This window comes from Patagioenas fasciata, chromosome 6, assembly GCF_037038585.1.
Source record: "Patagioenas fasciata isolate bPatFas1 chromosome 6, bPatFas1.hap1, whole genome shotgun sequence".
Lineage (NCBI taxonomy): Eukaryota > Metazoa > Chordata > Aves > Columbiformes > Columbidae > Patagioenas > Patagioenas fasciata.
In genome coordinates this window covers 7,667,315-7,676,409 of record NC_092525.1, presented here as the reverse complement: position 1 = coordinate 7,676,409, position 9,095 = coordinate 7,667,315, and the positions used below count along the sequence as shown (strand labels likewise).

General features: G+C 52.1%; 1 long non-coding RNA gene across 2 annotated transcripts; it reads left to right on the top strand.

Moving 5' to 3' along the window:
- Positions 1-819: 819 nt before the first annotated feature.
- On the top strand, positions 820-8,507 carry LOC139828255 (uncharacterized). 2 transcript variants are annotated; one of them, XR_011739656.1, is made up of 3 exons: positions 820-1,005; positions 4,746-6,024; positions 8,436-8,507. It is a non-coding gene; the product is annotated as an uncharacterized lncRNA (long non-coding RNA). The 2 variants fall into 2 exon arrangements; XR_011739657.1 differs by having other exon boundaries at positions 4,746-6,056.
- Positions 8,508-9,095: the final 588 nt, after the last annotated feature.

The window sequence follows — 9,095 nt, the reverse complement described above, 5'->3', positions numbered from 1 at the left end:
CGTTGTTCACAGGAGAAAGAGTTAAAAATGTAGAAAAACCACCACTTCGTAGCTTAAAAAAAATAATAGAAGGGTATCTTCCACAACGGTACCTGGCACTTCACTGGGCGGCCAGAAAGAGCCATAAATTATTATCTGTTTACTAAAGTGATGAAATTCCCTCGAAAAGAGCGAAAGGGGGAAAGCTCCTGCATTTATTTGTGAGGACTGCTATACTGTGTATGGCGGGGGGAGGGGAAAAAACCAGCACACCGAACAACGCGGGCAGAGAAAGAAGGATTCTCACCGAGTCTCCAAACAGCGCCCGCAACACGCGCGCTCAAAATGTCGGTGCTCCCGAGGGCGCCCCGGGGAGGGCGCGTCGGGCGGCCGGAGGTGCGGGGCAGGTCGCGCGGCCCCGGGGAGCGTGGCCGGGAGCGCGGCCGGCGGGCGGGGGGGTGCGCGGGGCTCCGAAACCGTTAGGTTTGTCTCCGTGGGTTCCTCTCCCCTTTCTCTTCCTGTCCAAATATTTTTAAATTTACGCGCCTGAAATAACAGTCTGATTGTATTTATTGGGCTTCCTCCGCGGGCTCCGCGCCGCTCCGTCCCGGCCCCCGCCGCGAGGGCCCCGGGCGGCCCGCGCAGCGTCCGCGCAACGTCCGCGCCTCGGCCGCCGCCTCCCGCCCCGCCGCGTTTCTTCCAACTTGCGCTGCACGCTTTTTGGTTTTAAATTTTCTTTCTTTTCCTTTTCTTCCCCCTCCCTCCCCCCCCGCAGCCGGGACTTGGAGCCTCCTCAGTGTCACCCGATGGCTTCGCAGCCCCTCGGCCGCAGTGAGTACAGCGAAGGGACCTGCAGCTGCCGGGGGGTGCTGTGGCTGCTGCCCGGGGGTCCCGCTGCAGAGCCCGGGGCTCTGCTCCCCACCCCAGATTTCGGAGAGGCAGAAGCATCTTCTCCCAGCGCAGCCCACGTAGAAGGCAAAAAGCAGCAGGTTCGTCTCCAGGTTTCCATTAAAAACGGGAAGCAAGGTGCGTCTCCCAGCTGGAGCTTTTCAGAACCGTTTGTTACATTCGAAAATTACAGACAGGCGAAAGAGAGCGGGGGGGCTGGGGGGGAAATCCACGGTGCTTGGTTTCTGTGTCACAGAGGCGAGGAAACGATCTTCGGATGTAAACTACATGTAAACTACATTTGTGACAGCCAGATGTGCCAGGTCCGGCTCTGCAGAGCCGAGTTACAGAGAAGTTAACTTCTGCCATGGCACGGAGTGGTAAGATGGCTCCTTGCATTCTGGAGAAGCACTAAGTACAAGTCGCCAGGGACGTTTTACAGTGCTAAAGGTTACTGCTCGTCCTTTTGTACTTTTCCCCAGAACGCCTGCATTACCTTTCAGCACAGTATCAGTTATAACTGTGCGACGTTCCTCTTAAGGAACTACGGGGAAGAGAAATCTCCTATGCTGGATACTTCAGAATAACCTTGACCTTTCCTTAGTGCTTATCCTAGAAGATAAGTCACACGGGAAAGCAGGGCACCGGGCGAGGCACCTGCAAAAGCATAAACGAAACGTCTCTATGTTTAAACCAGTGTTAAAATCGCTTCTGAATCCCACAGAACAAAGGGCACTGAGGGGCTAAAATACAATATCTAGAGCTCGCTGGCAAGATCCAGTCTGACACATCGGACCCCGAGTTAATTTCCTCAGCCCGAGATGCACTTTCTGCCGTTTTTCGGCACCGCTGCAACCGAACTGCCAAACGGGGTAAATTTCCCCGAAACAAACCGAACCAGCCCAAAGTATAATCAGCTTTTCAGGGAAGTACAGGAGCACTCAACCATGTTTCCAGTTGCATTTCTTTGTTCCTCTGTAACTGCTCTCTGATATTTGTAGAAGTAATTAGGAGGGCCACTGGTATTTATCAGTATTTTAAATAAAAAGCTTCATTCTCTGTAGAAAGGATGAAAAGTTTCGCTTCGCAGTGCAGCCACTAAAAGGTTAAAGTAAATTCCCAGCTCCTGGTGCAAGTTCTCCTTCAGCAGATAGTGCCTATCGAGATGGTCTTTTCTTCTCCTGTTACACCCCGAGAGCAGGAAACGGGCAGCATTTATATGGCAACACAGCCCTCTCCACTCCTCAGTATTAAGATTATTATCAACACAATGATATTCTAATGAGCACTTTGATACACGGAGCTGATGAACCTTTAAAGGAAAAGACACTCGCACAGCACAAACCACAATAAAACGCGATGCCCTGCAGGAACACCGAGTATTCAAAAGCTTTTCAGGGTTTGACCCTAACGAAACACAAGACCAGCCCTGGGTACACATCGCATTTACATGCGGAGTATGCTGCAGGCCAGAATAAGGGCTCCTGCTGAACTTAACTGCAATTTTCTGGTGAGGGAGGATCGTTCAGGCCTTAAGTTACCGACATCTATTCCGACGGAAACCGGGTCAAACCGAAAAGAGCTTTCTGCTCCGGGCACCCGAGTGGGGGTGACGTTCCACGCCTGGGACACCTGCGCTCCCCCCTCGGGCGGGACCCGATGGGAACGCGTCGTGAGCTGTGCTGGGTTTGGTGATGCTGCAGAGCGGGCAGAGATTTTCGGTGCACGCTGGCGGGAACACCGTCGGGCCTGAGCACCCAGCTGCTCATCGCAAATACTTCCTACAGAACGGATTTAATTTTTAATACACTTTCTGAAAGGAGAAGCACTCTGCTGGAAAAGCAGCTGTGTGCCTGGACATAGCACAGTCCTTGAGGGTACGGCTGCAGGTACACAAACAAAGCTGGATTTAATCTCCCTAGAGGGATTTTATAGAGAACATCTGTGAAAGCGAAAAGTGCATTTTTTCCACAATACGGTAACTTTTCATGGTGTCACCTCCTTGCACCAACATAGATGCTCTGAACAGTGTGAGATCTGTGGATTTGTCAGATGTTATTTGTTTTAGGTCCTGTAAAATTAGGGCTTCAGACAAAAAGCTGTGTTATCCTGTGATATATTCACAGTACTGTATTGGAGTGAACAACAATTTCCTTCCTGTACGAGCATTTTAATTTATAGAAACATATTGTTTTGGGTAAAGAAGGCAGTAGATAATTAACTGTATTCATTTAATCTAATTATAGGCCTCTGAGGCAAAAAGCTGACACTTTTCATTGTGGTATATTCAGAGAAGTTAATTGAAAAAACATTGCAGCCACAAGGCATAACATGCCCATCGTATATTTGATACTAATTCTTTTCTCAAAGATGGGATGAATCCGATGCTCGCTAGAGATAAGGATTACTGTTACTCATCGAGTAAGGCAAAGTCTGGGGAAGCTCGTTATGCAATGCTGCTGTGCACTGCAATATCTCTGCAATTCCACAGCTAACCACAGACAACTTAATCTGCCAGACTGTGAGATGGTTTTGTAATGTACACAAGTATCTCTTGCAAATTAAGAAAAGGCTGAACGCATTTTCAGCTGGGATGTAGGTCAGAACCCGAGCAGGGATCTGCCCCGAGAAGCAGCAGCTCCATGTACCAGCTCTGAGCTCTGTTCAGTCTTTAGGAGGAACCGAGTAGTAACAGCAGCCTTACCCCTAGGAGTTGTTATCTGGAGTGCAATTCATGATTTTAAGCTATCAGTATGACAAACAGACAGCAAACCAACATTTGAAACTCTCAAGTATATAAAAACAAATGCATGTCAGGTCATTTGCAGTTTCAGGGTAATTTTTTCTATCACCTGATACACACCAACAACTTAATCTTCTGACAGCAGTGCTACTTTCATTCTCAAAAGGAAAGTAAAGCAGCTCAGCTCTGCAAAGCTTCCCTTGAGCTGACAGGGAACACTGCAGGCCAGGCCTGCTGGCTGTGGGAAGCAAATGCCCTTTATGTCCAAGAAATTCCCGTTTGCAAGTGGAATTATCAGGCCAGAAGCAACTCTCACCGTTTCCCCGTTGATCAGTGGGTGAGAGCACTGTGATGAAACGCGGTTAATCACCGTGTGAGGGGGTGGGGAAGCCCTCTAGCCGGGAACCAGCCCCGCGAGAGGCCGGAGCCCCGCGCCGCGCTCTCTGCCAGCCGGAGCCATTGCTGGCAGCCCCACGTATCATTTTTAAATTACTCAAGATATTTTCAAATGTATTTTGCAGAAGGATTTTTTTACTGCGGTTAAAAGCACAGCATATTGCACTTGAGGAACTTCAAATGTCTGTTAATAAAGTCAGAGGAAGTCTGAAAAGTAAACAGACAGTGACATGCGGTCACCCTAACTCCGGAGTTCTGGCTCGAGAGATCCAAAATATCGATAAAGCAAAAGGCATGGCTATAGATGCTAGCCATACCCGATTCCTATTCCTATACGTTTACCAATAAATCACAATTTGCACTGACATCTGACTCAGTAGTCAGCCTGCCCTTAGAGTTCAGTCTGCGCTCCCGCTCCTCCTCTCCCCTTGATGCTCTCAACTCATCCCCCTCCTGCCTGGCTGCTGCCCTCTCCGTCTCCCCTGTGCTGCCTCAGGTACCTCCCAGCTCTTCCACACTCGGTTTATCCGTCTCTCCATTCCCTGGCTCCTGCCTCCTTGCAGTTTTCCATTTCCATCTCCTACTTTCCTTTGTCTGACATCCACCCTCTTTATTTTTTTCTCTTACACATTTCCTCTGGCATCTTATCTGTATCTCCACTGCCTCACACTTCACAGCCTCTCGCCATTGCCCAGCAGCATCTCATTATGTTGATACGTATTATCTTTTTTATTCCTAGTAATGAAGAACTGCTTCCACAACTGATTTCTGTCCACGATGTCCCAGTTGTCACAGAAGTCCCAGCACTGGTCAGTAATAGTTGTCTCCCTGGCATCTCCAGCCTTCCTGTCCTTCTGCCTCGGGCCTTCTGCTCCCCCCATGCTCTGCTGGTTCCAGGCCTCCTCCCAAACTCCTTCATCTTCGTCATCCACGCTCCGCTGCCTCGGCAGCAAGCGAGGGGAGGGACGATGCGCACAGGAGGGTCTCCCCCACAGACAGCACATGTGGGAACGCAGGAGGAGCAGGGGCAGGAAGGCTCGCTCTGCACCGGAGCCGCGGGTGATGCCCGCGCAGCGCCCGGCGCCCAACGGGCTCCGTCAGCACGGGCTGGTCTTGGGAAGTGCAGCTGCCCAAAGCCAACCATTCTCAACCGATCACGTGAAAACGGAGATTCTGTGGAGTATAAGACTTTGTTACGTTTGGATGCACATCTGTGAAACCACAGCAATGGTGCTGACAGACTTCACGTTGCTGCTCAGAAGTTACACAGATGAAACTAGACCTGCGATGGGTGTTCCATTCCAAATTCCTTCTGCAGAGAAACGGGGATACTGACACTTCTGAATGAAGCAACCGGGTTATTATTTTTTAATAGGGGCAAAATATTTTTTTAACCTTGCTCTTGAAAATGAGTACAGTGGTTTAGCTGGAAACTGCCAAAAACTAAACCTGGGGCAGATGCTTGGCTTGGAAATTACCAGCCCAAACAGTTAAAAGCAGCTGAAAACAAGATGTTATTATGAAGCACTGGACAAGATGAAGCGGAGCAGTTCCACAGCTTTGGCCTAAATGTGGAAGACTTTTAAGTGACCTGTAATGAATTTCTTAATAACAACTTTGTTGAAATAAGCAGAACTAAGTCAGATTTCACATTTTTGGGTGAAGACATTTCCTCTGAAAATAAAGGTTATGATCCAGAGTGCTCTGATGAGAAGAGGGAGAGGGAGGAGCGGGGGGATGGAGACCGGGAGCGCTGGAACCGAGGGCTGGAGCGGTTTCCTTGGGAAAAACAAGAAAGAACAAAAGAACTCGAAAGGTCTACAGAAGTGCAGAAATAAATGACACCAAGTATTCCATACGGATGAAACTTCATGGAAACAGCAGAGGGAAGCGGGGAGATTGCTTCTTGTGGGAGAATCAACAGCAACGGAAACGCACATCCAGTTAGCCCCAGGGTTCAGAGACACCCTGGCTCCGCTCGGCATGTGCTGCTGGATTGAACCCACAGAATAAAGCAGGTACCCTCGTCCTCACACCTTCATTAGCGCAGGTAACCACCCCCGCCCCCAAGCCCACCATCCACCACCCCCAAAGCTGCTCCACAGCCCCCAGAGCTGGTTTGCCTTCACCCACCAAGTGAAAACCAGGGCAGGTCACGAGCTGCTCTGGAGGTTGAAACCTCCACGCGATGGCAGCGCCGACGTGTCAGAGCAGCAGGGGCACAGCCCGGGGCATCGCCCGCTCACGGCACACTCACACTCACCTGCCGGCTCCAGCGCCCCTCCCCAGGGGTCCCCAGAGCAGGGGCACAGCCCGGGGCATCGCCCGCTCACGGCACACTCACACTCACCTGCTGGCTCCAGCGCCCCTCCCCAGGGGTCCCCAGAGCAGGGGCACAGCCCGGGGCATCGCCCGCTCACGGCACACTCACACTCACCTGCCGGCTCCAGCGCCCCTCCCCAGGGGTCCCCAGAGCAGGATCACAGCCCGGGGCATCGCCCGCTCACGGCACACTCACACTCACCTGCTGGCTCCAGCGCCCCTCCCCAGGGGTCCCCAGAGCAGGGGCACAGCCCGGGGCATCGCCCGCTCACGGCACACTCACACTCACCTGCCGGCTCCAGCGCCCCTCCCCAGGGGTCCCCAGAGCAGGGGCACAGCCCGGGGCATCGCCCGCTCACGGCACACTCACACTCACCTGCTGGCTCCAGCGCCCCTCCCCAGGGGTCCCCAGAGCAGGGGCACAGCCCGGGGCATCGCCCGCTCACGGCACACTCACACTCACCTGCCGGCTCCAGCGCCCCTCCCCAGGGGTCCCCAGAGCAGGATCACAGCCCGGGGCATCGCCCGCTCACGGCACACTCACACTCACCTGCTGGCTCCAGCGCCCCTCCCCAGGGGTCCCCAGAGCAGGGGCACAGCCCGGGGCATCGCCCGCTCACGGCACACTCACACTCACCTGCCGGCTCCAGCGCCCCTCCCCAGGGGTCCCCAGAGCAGGGGCACAGCCCGGGGCATCGCCCGCTCACGGCACACTCACACTCACCTGCTGGCTCCAGCGCCCCTCCCCAGGGGTCCCCAGAGCAGGGGCACAGCCCGGGGCATCGCCCGCTCACGGCACACTCACACTCACCTGCCGGCTCCAGCGCCCCTCCCCAGGGGTCCCCAGAGCAGGGGCACAGCCCGGGGCATCGCCCGCTCACGGCACACTCACACTCACCTGCCGGCTCCAGCGCCCCTCCCCAGGGGTCCCCAGAGCAGGGGCACAGCCCGGGGCATCGCCCGCTCACGGCACACTCACACTCACCTGCCGGCTCCAGCGCCCCTCCCCAGGGGTCCCCAGAGCAGGGGCACAGCCCGGGGCATCGCCCGCTCACGGCACACTCACACTCACCTGCTGGCTCCAGCGCCCCTCCCCAGGGGTCCCCAGAGCAGGGGCACAGCCCGGGGCATCGCCCGCTCACGGCACACTCACACTCACCTGCTGGCTCCAGCGCCCCTCCCCAGGGGTCCCCAGAGCAGGATCACAGCCCGGGGCATCGCCCGCTCACGGCACACTCACACTCACCTGCTGGCTCCAGCGCCCCTCCCCAGGGGTCCCCAGAGCAGGGGCACAGCCCTGGCTGCCGCCATCACCACCCAGTGCTATTCCGCATTTTGAGGTGTCGTTCCATTCCTTTGTTGCGGATGAAAGTAGGAGAGTCACACAAGTCCTTTCTAATACGCAATGAACTGCCTGTTCATTTGCAAGTACATAGGCAAAAGCCTATCAAATTAATACTTTTAAATTCTTTCAGTAGCTCTAATGGATTGTCTGTCACTTGGTACATTTGCCTAAATTGCAGCTTCTAGCTTGAAATGAAGTTACTTCAGGAGGTCCTGTGGCCTTTGTCTTGCAGGCAGAGGAGGTGGGAATGACGGTCCCTCTGCCCATCTCATCTCCATCAGTCTCTGTTTGTCTACCATTTTAACAGCAAAATTACACTAATGCTGTAAACCTCCCGTGCAGCTGAAATATTCTGAAACATCTTGCACAGCCTGTGTTTGAAGAAGTCTGGTTGCATTTCAGCAAAGTGCTTTTATGTTAATGATCATGATTATATAAATTACAGTCAAAATGGTGACCTGGGATAACACTGCATGAACAGTGTGACATGAAAACTAACCAGAAGGAAAACAGTCTGTCTTCATAAACACAAAGCTGAAAATTCTCGTTAGGTGCTGTTGTTTCGCACACAAGCTATTTTGGCTGTCTTGAAAGTGCATGTGTTTAACACGGTTGGATTTCTTTTCAGGTTTAATATTAAGCCTGAGCTGGCAGTGCTTAGTGCTGGGACCACTTCAACATTTACATAACGTACCTTTCCCTTAATGGTATTTTATGCTCAGCACCTTCTTCCATTTGATACGGTTTCACCTTTTTTTTAAGCAGGAAAAATGAGGTTTCAGGATCGCAGAAAACTTGGCCTGACAACATGATCTAACGAACCACAAAGCAGCCTTCAAAGAGCAAAAGTAGCAGGAAGTTCCTTCATAGCAGGTATTAAAAATAGACTGCACCGAGCCCTGGAATGCACACAGCAGTTATGTAACCATTTTGCAGTGACAGGCATCGGGAAATATTCTCAGTAAGTGATTTTTCTTCCTAGCACCCAGTTCACTTCTCTGAGATTTGGAAATTCTCTACATGGATTCTTCTAAGAAGCCTAAAATTATAATGTTCATTTGAATAACCTATCAATTAGCAAGCCACATAATGACACCATCTAATGGCACAATTGAAGTATTTGAATGTAATATACCGTTTTCCTAATGGTACAATATGAAACACAGGATGGAATAAATTTTTTCTTCCCCACAAGTTAGACTTGGGTTTTTTCTGACAATGTAATATTTTTGCACTGGAGGCATTAAAAGAGAGACATCAGTTTGGCCACATTTCTTCAATAATGAGCATTCTGGCTACTCTGGAGCACTGACAAGCCTTCCAAACATCTCAGAAAGGTCCACTTGTCATTAGGTGGCTTTTGTAAATGGGAGGAATGCGTGGAGGACCGAGCAGAGCCAGAAGAGCCGTGTCCAGCTCCAC